This window comes from Erigeron canadensis, chromosome 5, assembly GCF_010389155.1.
Source record: "Erigeron canadensis isolate Cc75 chromosome 5, C_canadensis_v1, whole genome shotgun sequence".
Lineage (NCBI taxonomy): Eukaryota > Viridiplantae > Streptophyta > Magnoliopsida > Asterales > Asteraceae > Erigeron > Erigeron canadensis.
This window is the reverse complement of record NC_057765.1, coordinates 28,886,873-28,901,943: the sequence shown is the minus strand read 5'-3', so window position 1 is coordinate 28,901,943 and position 15,071 is coordinate 28,886,873. Positions and strand designations below refer to the sequence as shown.

General features: G+C 36.4%; 1 long non-coding RNA gene across 1 annotated transcript; it reads right to left on the bottom strand.

The window, feature by feature from the left end:
* Nucleotides 1–3,043: 3,043 nt before the first annotated feature.
* On the bottom strand, nt 3,044–14,714 carry LOC122602382. The gene is made up of 3 exons (XR_006324237.1): nt 14,649–14,714; nt 3,995–4,160; nt 3,044–3,480 (listed from the first exon to the last, which is right to left on the bottom strand). It is a non-coding gene; the product is annotated as an uncharacterized LOC122602382 (long non-coding RNA).
* Nucleotides 14,715–15,071: the final 357 nt, after the last annotated feature.

Genomic DNA, 15,071 nt, shown 5'->3' with positions numbered 1-15,071 from the left:
AAAAACACTTTTCATCCACAATAGCATGTTTAGCCATTTTCTCGCCATACAATAAAGTAAGTCGTTAGTTCGTGCACACTATAACTTTTTGGTCATAGTTTATTGCATTCCGTAGCACTAAACCCTTATTTATTTTGTTATAAACATATGTACAGATACAAATATTTTCAAATTTGACACTTTTACATATCGTTAGATCAATTTCTTTTGGTTCTTACCATGTATAATGTTAATTGACAGAATATTACTCTTACAATTTTCTTTTATACTTAAATTAATAAAATCTATTCTGCAAATCATACCAGGAATTAACACATTGTGTGATCATAATATGTGTACGCTACGCTAGCAACATGCTAGCTCAAAGAAGAATTAATAAATTATACACAAAAATTTGATCTTTATATTTGCATATATACATTGTTCCTTTTTTATATGTGATAAATTCTAGAAATTATTTAGAAACCTTAAGATTACTTCAAGGTTAGATCATATAATAATAAACGAAAAAAAAAATTAGTGAATATCGAGAAGCATAGTAAATTTTGTTTAACTCTCAATCCATTGTATGTAGCTAAATAATCACACTTTAGAAGTTACTCGTAAGTAATTTGTGTTTTGAGTTGCATGGATAATTATTATCAATAAGAAAGATATAATAATAAAGGATTAAGTTTCGTATTAAGCTGCCAGAAGCATAAAACCAATGAATATATTAATTTTCGTATTAAGTGGATTAAATTTTGATATATTATTTTCTTTTCCTTCTTCGCTGAAGATAATTGCTTATCTTTACAGTCAATTTATAAACTCCATTTATCTTAATTAAATAAAGAGAATGAAAATTACCTTGAAGGCCGGGGATGTAAAAAATATCATACCACAAATTTATAGGAGATAACTCTCACCTTGATCTATTGTTTCCATCGACTAAGAACTCCAAAACCAAAAAAACTATTGTTATCATTACATTAACAATTATTATTTGTAGAGTTTGGCGGCTAGAATAGCAAACCCAAAAAATTGGTTTCCTTACTTATTTTGTTTTTCGGCAGATCGATGGAAAAAAAAATTTATTTTTGGTAGAGACTTACTATAAAATAAGGAACAATAAACAAAAACTAGAGAATGAATCGTTATCTCATTAATCTCATGAATATATGTATATATATTATAACAATAGATTTTTCCCTAAGAAAGCAATATAATCATCTAATAAAGTATAAGATCTCTCTATATCTAGTAAATAGGTATGGACATCCATTCCATATTTATTCATAACATATACACACTTTTTAGTATGAAGAATTTATACACATTTTTATTTCTATATGTTTTTACAATATTTTTAATTTGTTCACACTTAATGTAATATTATTTGTAGTGTTCCTTCAAATTTGTTTAATTAATTAATGGTTAATTCATTTGTTCTTCGATCTATGACATTTGCTTTTGAATAAATTAATTAGTTGGACTTTTTTCTAGAATAAATAAGTAATGCGTATAGATTACTTGGTGGCTACTCCAAAGTTTAAGTTTATATGTATCTTTTAATTATATGCTATTAATTCTAGTCTATATATAAATAATAAAACCGATGATTGAAACAACCTTATTTTATTGGTTCCCAAAACGACAAGTATATATTGAAAACCTAGCTATTTGTTTAATTATTAGACCACATATATATGGTACATAGAAACATCGAATCAAGGGTTTCGACATGGGGGACATCTCCAATATCCCGGCCAAGATTTTGCATAATATATTTCTTCGGGTTCCGGTAAACCTGTTGGTGAAGATCAGATACGTATGTAAGCGTTGGAATCGTGTTATATCGGATCCGTACTTTGCCAAGTCATGTAAAGTAGGGGATCGGAAAATCCTCCTTCCCTTTGAACCTGTCGATGTTCTGGATGAAAACGACACGATAACTCGTTCCATGGTCACTCTTAATTCTTCATCTTTTTGGAAGCTTGAAAGAGGTAAAGCTGTCACGCTTGTTGGATCATACAATGGAATAGTCCTTTTAGTCCTTCAAGATTGTCGTAACCAGATGTCGTTTTATGATGATCATATGGCATACTTGTGATGTTTTCAGTACTAAAACGAATTCATGGACCGTGTTGAATAACTTTGTTCAAGGAGCTAACTTGTTGGATGATGTGGGTACGTTTGCAAATGGATCTTTGTATTGGATGACTAATAATAGGTACAAGATCATGGCTCTTGATGTTAACGACATATATAGTACTTTCGTATATACATGTACCTTGGGATGGATATCATAGTCCTTATTATGAGCCTGTTTTGGGTACGCTGGATGGATTCCTAAGCATGGTCGGACTAAGCTGGACCGTTCGAACGAATGGTATTGATGTACGAATAATAATACCGGAGGAGGTGGAAGGTGTTGAGAAGCCGTCGTGGATTACAGAAACTGCTTTTTTTGATTTAAATCTGAAATCGTACAGCCCTATAAGTATTTTGGATAACGGGATCATTCTTGTATTGATCCGTTCAGCCAAAGAACTCTTTATCTATGACGTATTCAAACAATCGCATAAGGTGATCAAGGTTTCTGAAAGTCATGAGCACTATTTTCGGAGGAGCCGGCATTGCGGGATCGAGTATGTGGAGAGTTTGGTTTCTCCTTCAACTTTGTTTAATTAATTAATTAATGCTAGCTTTTGAAATTTTGTTGATCATCACTTTTTTATGATCGATTTGGATAATTTGTTTAAGTGCTACCATATATGATGAATCTTAAGTTTATTTTGATTATTATTATTAGTATGCAACATTGGGTAACAAAAATATATTGCTAACTCTAACTCGATTAACTTTTAGAAATCGTCAAAGTACATGCTTTTCTCAACCCGTTCGTTTCTGCCCATTTTGTCAGTTGCTCCATTCATTCTTCAAGTCATTCCCCTTAATGTATAAGAAAATGGTCCATTAATTACTGATTACAAAATAAAAGAACTACATTTTGTAATTTTGCTACTAACAACACGTACAATAATCAGCAACAGAGCAACAAAAGCAGGACAGTAGTTGACACTAATGTAGCATGGAAACTAGCCAATACGGCAATACGCCTAATACAAAAAGGTCTGCAACCAAAAGGGGAGAGTGGAGATGTATGTTCACTAGCTACAAAAACAACCACTAGTACGTATACGACATGAAGCCGAATCATCACCATACGCACGGAATCTATACCGTTCTAGATAATATCCATTATACCAGAGGTCAGCTTCAAACCATTTAGGATATCTCCCCAAAAATCAGCAGCCACAAAACTCATGTGCCTCTCACCGCCTTCTAGCACCACTCCCACTTCTCCTTCTTCAACCTAAACCAATAGGTCGACATGCCTTCTGGTACCACTCCCGTCTTCCAAGTTGACCTTTTAGACACCCCAAGCAAAGCCAACCGTTCCATGGACACGTTCTTTTTCACCTTTATGCTATATACCTTAAGAATCAACCAGAAAAAAAGGCTTTAAATCTGGACAAATAAGGACTAGAAAGTTTTAACGTATATACCAAAAAGAAAAAGTCTAATTTCTCCAAATAATCTCAATTTCTCAATCAAGTACCAAATTGTCTAGACTTGATCAGTAGAGATGATACCATTAACTAAACTTGGTTCAACTCGAATTTGATAATTCAATATTATAATTATGTTTTAAACTCGATCATATGTAAACTAATCCGTCCCCCAATTCAAGTAGTTTTCAGTTGCCATTGTAGGTACACAATTCACCATCTCTACACAATAGCTCAACAACAAGCATCAGCAACCAGTATGATAGAAAACTGAACCACACTTCGTAGCCATGATTTTCAATCTAGGTCACCGAACAATTTTCATGATATTAACAAGCGTGAAATTTAGCTACAACTTTATAAGAATTTTGTGGGGTTGTTAAAAGGTTATCTCAAGTTGAATACTTATTGTATATTTTCCTTGCAGCAATTGCACTCACCAACATATTCAGATCATTCATTATTCCCATTATCCATGCTTCATATATATCATCCCATACATCCCTTGCATATTGATACTGATACTGGAAAATAAATGCTCATTTCTAGCTATCTGCATTTAGATTTCAAATTTTTATTACTCCGTCACGTTTCCATTAGTTTCCCCTGCATAGCCAATTAACCACAAAATCAAAGAGTGCCAGCTTGGAACAAGCTGACTCATGATTCCAGTCCACGTACATTTTGCCAATTACTCCTAATTAAGATCCTAAATAGTTCATATAAATCAAATATTCAATTCAAAAAGACGAATATAACTTGGACTAGTCTTTAGTAAGATATTATCATTATTAATTGTTTTTACAAATAAATAGATTGTAAATATTTCATTATTAATTATTAAATTTTCATTTTTTTTTTCGTTTCTTATTTGCGTGTATCATAGTTCCTATAATCACTTGCATTCAAGATTTTCGGTTACATGATGATCACTTGATCAAACTGAAAGGGTTATTTCTGTCAAGTTTGGATATATAAAGGATCAAATGAATCACTTGTGGAGTCTTGGAGCCTACTCCAAATACGTGTATATTAGTATATATACAGGAGGTTAGTTTTATAAAATAACTATTATTGTAAGATAAATAAGATAGAACCACAGTTAAACATTTTATATAGAAATAGAAAAAGATTGTAAAATTGAATTTCATTTGTACGTATTTATCGTACTATACATTTATACTACTTATAAATATTGATTCATTTATTTAAATTATGATTCATTTGTCTAAATAATGATGCACCAATTTATATAGATTAATCCATTTATCTAAATTATTATATACCCGATCATCTTGATTCATTTGTCTAAATAATGATGCACTTAAAATTGTTGATAGATCAAATTTCAACCAAACAATTTTATCAATGCATATTGATTCATTTGTCTAAATTATGATGCACCAATTTATATATATTGATCCATTTATTTAAATTATCCATGTTTATATATTAAGATAAGCATACTCATGTGTCTAAAAGATTCATTAAGATGTAAAATGATGCACATGCAGTGATGTTTTTAGTTCACAAAGTTTTTTTAAATATATGATGCACAACTAACAATAAATATTTTTTTTGATGCATAACTACTACACTTTAAGGCTGACGTTAAAAAAAAGTTGTAATAGTTGATTAATAATAATTATAAAAAAAATGATAATAATAATAAAGACTTATAAATAGATAAGAAAAAATTTGTTTTACTTTGACGATCGGACTTATAAATAAAGAAATATATAAGCACTTTTTGTTGAGGCGTCAGATGAAAAGTAAGGATTCAAATTTGAATATGAATTTGATGTAATTTTATAAAATTTGAAACGTTCCAAAGTTATTTTCTTTTAATAAGAGAAAAGAATATTATTAGTTAATCTCTAAAATACCCTCAACATTATATATTTATTTTTAAAAATTCTTATACCACATGTCATCTTTATATGGTGTCTAGCTTATTTATTTTATGTTAATTGTTGTTTTATTTTACCTCTATCCATACACTATATCCCATAATGCCGATTATATTGAAAAATCCAATTTCTTTTTTCCTTCCAAATTAAACAATTACGATGGAACCGTACAGAACCATCAGAGGCGGATTAGACTAATCCGCCATCCCGGCCGAGATTATGTATAATATAATTGTCCGGCTTCCGATAAAACTCTCGATGAGGCTCAAATGCGTATGTAAGCATTGGAATCGGGTCATTTCAACTATCTCATCAAATCATGGACAGGTGATCGAAAGATCCTCTTGCCCTTTGAATTACCCATTGATGTTTTCTACGAAAACGACATGACTCGTTCCATGGTCACTTTTCCTTCTAGTTCTTCACGTTTTGCGAAACCCGAATAATTAGAAGGTAAAGATGTCACGTTTGCTGGATCGTGCAATGGCGGCATAGTCCTTTTAGTGATTCAAGATTTTCTTGAATATATGGTTTTATATAATCCGCTTACTGAGGCGTCCAAGCCGATTCCTCCTGACTCGCATTCTTTATGCAATAAGTGTAAGAACCATGTATACGGATTTGGTTACGGTTTAACCCACCCGGGTGACTTAAAGATTATTAGATTTAGAGGTTGTGAGTATCCTTTTAAGCAAACTTGTGATGTTTTCAGTCTTAAAACGAACTCATGGAGCGTGTTAAAAAACTTCGTTTGGAATGCAAATTAACCATTTGAATAAAGTCGGTACGTTTGCAAACGGATCTTTGTATTAATTGGATCGCTACTATTAAGTACCCCTTCCAAGATGATTCCTCTAAGATCGTGGCTCTCGATGTTAACAACATGGTACTTTCCGATATACATTTACCTAGTGATTATGGAATATTAGGACTCACATAGTTAAGCACGACTTGGCTTCTTTTGGGTACGCCTTTGCATAGTCGACGGTGAATCCAAGTGGCCTAAAAGGCTTTTTAGTGTATATGTATTAACGAAGAGTACGGACGATGGTGCATGTTGAGATCGAAGGACTCATGGTTGCATGTACGTGTATTCGAGTACAGACCTATATGTATTTTGGATAACGGGATCATTCTTATATCGACGATCAATTCATTCCAAGAACTCGTTATATCTATGATGTATTGAAAGAGTCGGATCCGCCTAAAGTGATAAACGTATCTGCAAGTCCTGACTATTTTCAAATGATCCAGGGGATCGGTTATGTGGAGAGTCTGGTTTCCCCTTCAAGTATGTTTAATTAATGATTAATGAATATATAGTATGTTGTTCTATATTTGCTTGATTTTGTAATAGTAAGTTTTTCTGTATGATTTGGTGATATTGTTCAATTTTCAATTAAACATTTGTTACGATTTTTTTATTTTGGATTTGAAATCATGATCAAATTGGCATATTATTGTTGGAAATTTTATGTAATAACATAGAATATCCAAGTTAATAGATATGTTAAAAGGAGTTGAAAGAATAATTAACTAATGTGAGTGTGTCCTACATTGGTAGAAGAATAAACATTAAGTATGTTTATAAGGAGGAGTGTTGGAGGAATTATAATTCCTTATAAGGGGCTACACCCCAAGTGAGCTAGGAGGGTGCGAAGCACCCGACGCGCCCGCGCCCGTGCCCGAGACCGAGACCGGGACCGGGGGCGTGGGCGATGAGGCGTAATGTGGCGTTTTAGTGGCGCACTTAGCATGCTCGCATCGCTGAGAGCCGCTATTGAGCCGTCTTTATTTTTGGCTAGTTCAGTATGGCTCGGTTATGGCTTACATGGCTTGATTATGGCTCAGTGGGTAGTTGTATATGGCTCAGTGGGTGGTCTTATTCCAGGCCTTGCACCTGGCAGGACACTTGACTTAGCCTTAAGTGTAACACATGTTGTTTAATCATGCAAACCAACATGTGTCCCACTAAAACATCCACTAACCAGTTTATATGTATATAAACTATACTTAGTGGTGTTTTGGTAGTTCAGCTACAATAAAAACACTCAAACTGGATCATCAACCAGATTTTCTTTCATTTTCTTCATTTCATTTTGTTCTTGATTGTGTATTCATAGGATATGCTAAGCATGGTAGCGATTGTGAATCCGGTTGATCAATGCAAGAATCCAAGGAAGGAAAGGGCAAATATGATCGAAGATAACATGGCTCTTGTTGCTATGATTTCTGACCTCACGGCTAAGTTGGAAGAGGTCAATCTTACCACCGATGGAATCAAAGGATGGTGGGTTGATACGGGTGCAACCCGTCATGTGTGTCCGGATAAGACTATGTTCCATAACTTGAAAGAAATATCCGGTGAAGAAAAGCTGTATATGGGAAATGCCGCCACCGCCGATATCAAGGGTGAAGGCGATGTGATCCTCAAGTGGACTTCGGGGAGAGAGCTCAAGTTAACCAATGTGTTGTATGTTCCCGAATTGCGCAAGAGTCTTGTGTCGGGTTGGTTGCTTAACAAGAATGGGTTTCGTTTAGTGTTTGAAAGTGATAAGTTTGTGTTAACTAAACGTGGTTTGTATGTTGGTCAAGGTTATGCCCTTAATGGGATGTTTAAGCTCAATGTTGTACCTATTAAGCAAGTGAATGAAAATGCTTCTACTTCCGCTTATTTGATTGAGTCTTCTAATATTTGGCATAATCGTCTTGGACATGTGAATTTTAATTCAATGTGTCGTTTAATTAAGTTAAATTGTATACCATCTTTTAACATTGATTATAATTCTAAATGTCCAACTTGTGTTGAAGCTAAACAAACCACGAAATCTTTCAAATCTATTGAACGAAACACCGAGCCACTTGATTTAATCCATACCGATGTATGTGATTTTAGATCGATTCCCACTTGAGGTGGTAACAAATATTTCATTACATTTATTGATGATTGTACAAAATATTGCTATGTCTACTTACTAAAGAGCAAGAATGAAGCAATAGATAAGTTTATCTTGTACAAAAATGAAGTTGAGAATCAACTCAACAAAAAGATTAAAAGATTAAGGAGTGATAGAGGAGGTGAATATGTTTCTCCATTTGCTAAAATTTGTGCTCAAAATGGTATTATCCATGAGCAAACAGCTCCTTATACCCCACAACAAAATGGCATTGCTGAAAGGAAAAATCGAACTCTTAAAGAGATGATGAATGCCATGTTAATAAGCTCGGGCTTAGGACAAGATATGTGGGGAGATGCAGTTTTATCGGCAAACTATCTTTTGAACAAGATACCTTTCAAGAAAAAGGATGTTACACCTTATGAGTTATGGTTTAATAGAAAACCATCCTATAAGTTCTTGAAAGTGTGGGGGTGTTTAGCAAAGGTGGTGGTTCCACCACCTAAAGTTCAAAAGATAGGACCAAAAACTGTTGATTGTGTATTCATAGGATATGCTAAGCATGGTAGCGATTGTGAATCCTCAAATCTTGCTGAACATAGTAGTGCATATCGGTTTCTAGTACATGAGTCTAAGAACCCGGAAATACACAAAAACAGTATACTTGAGTCAAGAAATGCTTCGTTTTTTGAAAATGTGTTTCCTCGTTTGGATCAAGGAAAATCTTCTACATCAACTCCGGTTGATAAGATTGTTCCAGATGATCATCAAGAACAATCAGAGGAAGAAGCAGTAGAACCGCGAAGAAGCAAAAGGCAAAAGATTGAAAAATCTTTCGGGCCTGATTTTGTTTCTTATATGGTTATGAGTGAACCTCAAACATATCATGAAGCGGTTACTTCACAAGAAGCGCCTCAATGGAAAGAAGCCATTAAGAGTGAAATTGATTCTATTTTGCAGAATCATACTTGGGAGTTAGTTCATCTTCCACCTGGTTGTAAACCACTTGAACATCGTTGGATATTCAAGAAAAAGATGAAATCTGATGGCTCTATTGATAAGTACAAGGCAAGACTTGTGGTCAAAGGATATAGACAAAAGAAAGATCTTGATTACTTTGACACATATGCGCCTGTAACTCGAGTAACTTCGATCAGATTGGTGCTTGCGATTGCAGCATTGAGAAATTTGGAAATACATCAAATGGATGTAAAAACCGCATTTCTCAATGGAGAGCTTGATGAAGAAATATATATGGAACAACCTGAGGGTTTTTCCGCTCCTGGCCAGGAGGACAAAGTTTGTAAACTTGTCAAGTCTTTGTACGGATTGAAACAAGCTCCAAAGCAATGGCACCAAAAGTTTGATCAAGTCATGCTCGATAATGGTTTCAGGATTAATGAGTGTGATAAATGTGTTTATGTCAAAGACATATCTAAGGGATATGTTATACTTTGTCTATATGTCGATGACATACTCATTGTGGGTAGTGATGATAGTATGATCAAATCTACCAAAGACATGTTGAAGGCGAGATTTGACATGAAGGATATGGGTTTAGCAGATGTCATTCTTGGAATGAAAATTACTCGAACCCAAGATGGTCTAGTGTTAAGTCAATCTCACTATGTGGACAAGATCCTTGAGAAATTCAGTCCCGAGGACTCAAGAGTCGCTCGATCTCCAATAGATACCACGCAACATCTATCGAAAAATAGAGGTGAAGGTGTTGCTCAATTGGAGTACTCAAGGGTAATTGGCAGCTTAATGTATCTCATGACAAGTACTAGGTCTGACTTAGCCTATGCTGTTAGTAGGCTAAGTAGATATACTAGTAATCCTAGTTTGGAACATTGGAAGGCTATGACTAGGTTACTAAGATACTTGAGATATACAAAGAATTATGGGCTGCATTTTGGTCGAGATCCAGCTGTATTGGAAGGATATAGTGATGCTAATTGGATATCCGATATAAAGGATTCCAAATCCACAAGTGGATATGTATTTACTCTTGGAGGATTATCTTCTTCCCCTGAACTATCACCAGTTTTGAACAACCCACTACCTTCGGAGAATTTAGGACTTAAGCGCACCTCGGACGTTGAACCTTCCTTTGAGTAATATTTATCCAAATCTACGTCCGGGTGGTCACGGTTTTCGGTGTTTGAAGGCTCCGTGTTGTTTGATCTGATTAAGCGTTGTCTGGCTTTCCCTGGATTAGATTGAGAACTAAGCAAAGGTCAACCAGAGGTTCTTGTGTTCATCAACTACAAAGCATCTGCACAAACACCACAAGAAAAACCGTTAACCGCACCAGAAACTAACAAAATAAAACTGAAACAAAAATAAAATCTATCTATTAAAAACAATTAACTTCCTCACAATTGAATGCAAGGAAGGATTGAATCACAAAACTAACAATTACTTAATTCAAGTCCCCGGCAGCGGCGCCAAAAACTTGATGTGTATTTTCTAGTCTTAAATTTATAAACACGAAATACCTAGCTACTGACTACTACACACTTGCGGGCAGTGAACCCGTTCGTATGCAATATAGTTGACTTGGTAAACCGAGGTCGAACACAAGGACTTAATAAGCAATTGTCACAGTAAAGTGATTCAGATTAAAAAGGGGGGGTTTTGTGACCGGGTGATTTTTGAGAAATCTTTTATGAACCTACGATAAAAACCGGCATGACCCAAAAAGCTTCTAATTGACTTGACATTAGTAGGTGGAGGTAACTTAGCGATAACATCAATTTTTGCTTTATCAACCTCTAGACCTGCTTTAGAAACTTTGTGTCCCAACACAATCCCTTCCTTTACCATAAAATGGCATTTCTCCCAATTTAGTACCAAATGTGCCTTTTCACATCTTTCAAGCATTTTGTCAAGACTTTCTAGACAACTCTCAAACGAACTACCAAAGACAGAAAAATCATCCATGAAAACTTCCATGGAGGTTTCGATCATGTCTTGAAAAATGGCAATCATACATCTTTGAAAAGTTCCGGGAGCATTGCAAAGACCAAATGGCATCCTCCTATAAGCATAAGTGTCATAGGGACAAATAAACGTGGTCTTTTTTTGGTCCTTGGGGTCAATGGGTATTTGGAAGTACCCGGAGAACCCATCCAAAAAGCAAAAATACTCGTTTCCGGCTAACCGTTCGAGCATTTGATCAATAAAGGGTAAAGGAAAGTGATCTTTGCGGGTTGCATCATTCAATTTCCGATAATCAATACATACCCTCCACCCCGTGACAGTTCTAGTAGGAATCAATTCGTTTCTTTCATTCAAAACTACGGTCATCCCACCCTTTTTCGGCACACAATGCACCGGACTTACCCATGAACTATCCGAAATGGGGAATATGATTCCCGCATCAAGTAATTTAATTATCTCCTTTTTCACCACATCTTTCATGTTCGGGTTCAATCTACGTTGCCTTTGCACAACCGGTTTAAAATCATCAATAAAATTTATGGTGTGCTTACAAAATTCTGGACTTATACCCGGGATATCGGAAATTTTCCAAGCAAAGGCCTTTTTATGGGCCTTCAGGACGGTCATAAGTCTAGACTTTTCATCCTCCAAAAGTGAGGAGGAAATGACAACGGGCAAGAAAGACGTACCTTCGAGATAAGCATACTCTAGATGGTCCGGAAGTGGTTTGAGTTCCAAATCGGTAGGAGGATTCTCCACCGAAGTTAGCACTCGTCTTCTATCATTACCGGTGATCTCTTCAAAAGTGTCATCTACCGATGGCGTTTCATCAACACTCGACGCCATGATCTCCTGCACCATTTCACCAACCATTTCTTGTTCTTCTTCACTACAAGCTAGAAATGCTTCATCTCCCTCCATATCCAGAAAGTCCATGAGCTCCTTTTCCAAAACATCTTCCTCCTCGACTACATCGATCCTGAAACAAGATTCATCACATGAGTAAGGATGCTTAAGAGCCCTATCAATATTAAAAACAACCCGGTCATCGCCAACCCCTAAGGAAATCTCCTTAGCTTTAACACGGATGATAGCATCCGCGGTCATGAGGAACGGTCGACCAAGAATTAGAGGGACATTAATATCCGCCTCCATTTCAAGAACAACAAAATCTACCGGGAATATCATATGACCTACCCTAATTTGCAAATTTTCCGCTATCCCTATGGGATATTGGAATGAACGATCCGCTAGCCTAATGCTCATGCGGGTAGGGGTCAAATCACCTAAAGACAATCTTTTGTACACAGAATAAGGCATTAGATTTATGCTAGCCCCTAAATCAGCTAATGCCTTATACAAGACAGCACCAAAAGCACAAGAGATAAGAAAACTCCCTGGGTCTTCTAGCTTAGGAGGAATCTTATTCTTGATGATAGCTGACACCTCGGCACTCAGTACAGTTGTCTGTGCCTCTTCTAACTTCTTCCTGTCCGAAACAAGATCTTTGAGAAACTTTGCGTAATTCGGCATACCTGCAAGAAGATCAACTAAAGGAACAGTTATGTTAACATTTTGAATTAAATCAACAAACTTTTTAAAATTTTCCTTTATCTTCGCTTTCCTCAATCATTGAGGAAAAGGTATCTTTGGCTGATACGGTTTAACTGGTGGTTTCTCAACAGGAGTCTTCTCAGCAATCTTGGATGGAACGGCCGGTGTCTTCACGGCGGGTTCCAGTTCTATCTCAACCTCATCATCAACGGTTCCATCGGCATCAACCTGCACAAGAGGAGTAACATCATTAGGCCATGGATTTGCAGAATTGTAAATGTTACCTGCTTTTGTTGTGATTGCGTTGACTTGCTCGTTTCGAGCGTTCGGGTGGCTATACTTGGCTCCTGATCCTTGGCTATTTTGCTGAGGCTTAGGATTCTGCTGGGTATTGCTCGGTAATGTACCGGGCTGCCTATTTGATGTTCCTAGCCTTTCAAGCTTAGCCTCGATATCCTGAAACGTTGCTTGAGTACTCTTCAAACTTTGCTCAAGCTTATTTGCCAATCCATCCAACCTAGTAGTCATAGCATCCCATTGAGAGGCCATCTTCTCACTGGTAGCTTTCTGAGCGCCTACCAAATCCTTCATGATGTCTCTCAATTCCGAATTCGCATTTTGCTGACTGTTGAACCTGCTAAACCTGCTTCCACTAAAACCAGAATTATTAGCATTAAAATTAGACGAAGGATAAGAAGTACCTGATGACCGATTTTGATAACCGGTACCCTGACTGAAGTTCCCTTGCTGATTCTGGACATAGTTAACTTCCTGAGCTGGCTTATCCGGACAATCTTCTGAATAATGCATGTCCCCACAGTAGTCACAACCATCAGCAATCACCTTAACATCCCTTTCAATGCTTTTGAATCTCACATCTTGGTTGTCAAACCTCTCGTTCATCTGCTTTGTGAGGGCTTTGACTTCAGCAACCAAGCTTGATTCTTCACTACTCTCCAACTTCGCTACAGTCTTTCCACTCGTTCTCTTGCTTACAACTTCATCGCGATCAGAGAATTCCTTGGCCATATCATCCAAGATTTTGTATCCTTCAGCCGGGGTGACATTATTCAAACTACCTCCAAATGCCCCGGCTAATTCCCTTCTAGTTCTCTTTAGCAACCCATCATAGAAGATCTCAACCACTGCTTCCGTGTTCAGATTGTTTCCTGGGCAATTCCTGATCATCTCCTTATATCGTTTCCAGGCATCTACTACATCTTCCCCCGGATCTTGAGTGAATGATCGGATCTTATTCTCCAACTATCTCTGAGTCCTGATAGAATAGAACTCATCAATGAACCCAACACGAAGCTCATCCCAAGTCGTATACAGATCATCTGGTTGCTCCTTTAACCATGCCTTAGCTCCTCCACATAAAGTAAGTGGAAAAAGCTCAAGCTTCACATTGTCATCTTGGTTCGCGCCATAGTGATAAAACCTACAAATCTTCTCGAACCTTTCCAAATGCCCATATGGATCATTATTCGTCACCCCATCGAACTTCTCCTCCTCCACACTTTTCAAATGACTTCCTTTAAGAGAAAAGTTTACTCCAGTGGTTGGAAGGCGAATAGGAGTGCCCCTATTAGTAGGGATATTTCTCCTACGGTCACCGTAAAGACGGTTATTGGGGTTTTCCGGCTCTCTATCACCCATTCTCCTGGCTCTGACTGGTTGAGTTGGCTGAGGATTTTCTCTAGGAATCTCGGTTAAATCCTGTTGATCAGTCTTATCCCGATTATCTTCTTCCCCTGAACTATCACCAGTTTTGAACAACCCACTACCTTCGAAGAATTTAGGACTTAAGCGCACCTCGGACGTTGAACCTTCCTTTGAGTAATATTTATCCAAATCTACGTCCGGGTGGTCACGGTTTTCGGTGTTTAAAGGCTCCGTGTTGTTTGATCTGATTAAGCGTCGTCTGGCTTTCCCTGGATTAGATTGAGAACTAAGCAAAGGTCAACCAGAGGTTCTTGTGTTCATCAACTACAAAGCATCTGCACAAACACCACAAGAAAAACCGTTAACCGCACCAGAAACTAACAAAATAAAACTGAAACAAAAATAAAATCTATCTATTAAAAACAATTAACTTCCTCATAATTGAATGCAAGGAAGGATTGAATCACAAAACTAACAATTACTTAATTCAAGTCCCCGGCAGCGGCGCCAAAAACTTGATGTGTATTTTCTAGTCTTAAATTTAT